Below are 1232 nucleotides of genomic sequence, written 5' to 3' on the forward strand. Positions count from 1 at the left end.
AAAATTTTAAAGCATTTGAAGGATGCCTAGACTATTTAAAATAAAAATAATTCAACTTCTAATTTAAGAAACGTTAAGTTAAAAAAATTATTTTTCAACTTTATTGTGTCTAGCTTAAAATTACTTAAAATAACATAATTTTCTAAACTTTTAAAGTTCATTGCTTGATTCTTTAATTCATACTATTAAAAATGTTAACGTGCTTTTATCTTTTTGAAACTAATCTCAATCTTTGAACTCTATAATTGATAAAAGTTCTACATTTTGCAGTTTATTTGCATTTCACTTAAAACTGTTCAACTTAAAAGTGTTAGTACCTTGCAGTTTATACGCGTAAGTTATTCAGCATTTGAATACACAATTTTTGAATTGAAAATTTTTAAACTTCAATTTTAAAAGCTTGGAATTCAAGGGTTCCATTTTGAATGCTTTAAAGTGTTGTTTATTTTTTATCACTTTATATGGAAAAATGTTTGTTTAGAACATAGTTTGATTTTTTTAATTTCATTTCTTTGATTAAAACGGCCAACCTGCAGTGCCCATGACATAAAAAATGATAATTATTATATTTTATTTATTTTACTGTCAGGCACAATTTTCATTTTGTCAGTTACTCCCTCTTGCCTTTCCACTTTTTAGATATAATATGAAATCACATTGTATCAGATTAAAAATCTCTCTTGCTCTTAGCAGACTGTTCAAAATTACAATAAATGTTGGCAAACCCCTATAATATTGCATACATTTACACATACGTTTTATATGTAATTTCAGAAGGATGTCCAAATTGTACCATATGACAAATGATTGTCTAATTAATGTAAGAATAATAGATCTTACTTTCAATCCAGATCAAATACAGATCTAACAAACTTTTCTGTAAAATTTACGGACCCGCGTAATTCTATTACAAACCTCTGTCACTTTTACATATATATTTCTGAAAGAATTGTCTACCCGAGAATTTTTCATTCACTGGTAAAGGGAGATATGTTAAATGAAATTTCTTATCACAAATATCAAAAATTGTATATACTTTTAATCCTTCTCATTCAGTAATATTTACAAACTTACATTCTGGTCTGAATATAATTTATTTCCTTACCAATGTTTTAATATATCCATTGAAAGTTCTTTTTGAATTCAATCTTTTAATATTCTCATAATATTTCTTCCTACATACTGATTTTCCTGTAACAGTTCGCCGTACAGTCTTACGCGTCAAACTCAAA

The sequence above is a fragment of the Belonocnema kinseyi genome, chromosome 5 (assembly GCF_010883055.1).
Source record: "Belonocnema kinseyi isolate 2016_QV_RU_SX_M_011 chromosome 5, B_treatae_v1, whole genome shotgun sequence".
Lineage (NCBI taxonomy): Eukaryota > Metazoa > Arthropoda > Insecta > Hymenoptera > Cynipidae > Belonocnema > Belonocnema kinseyi.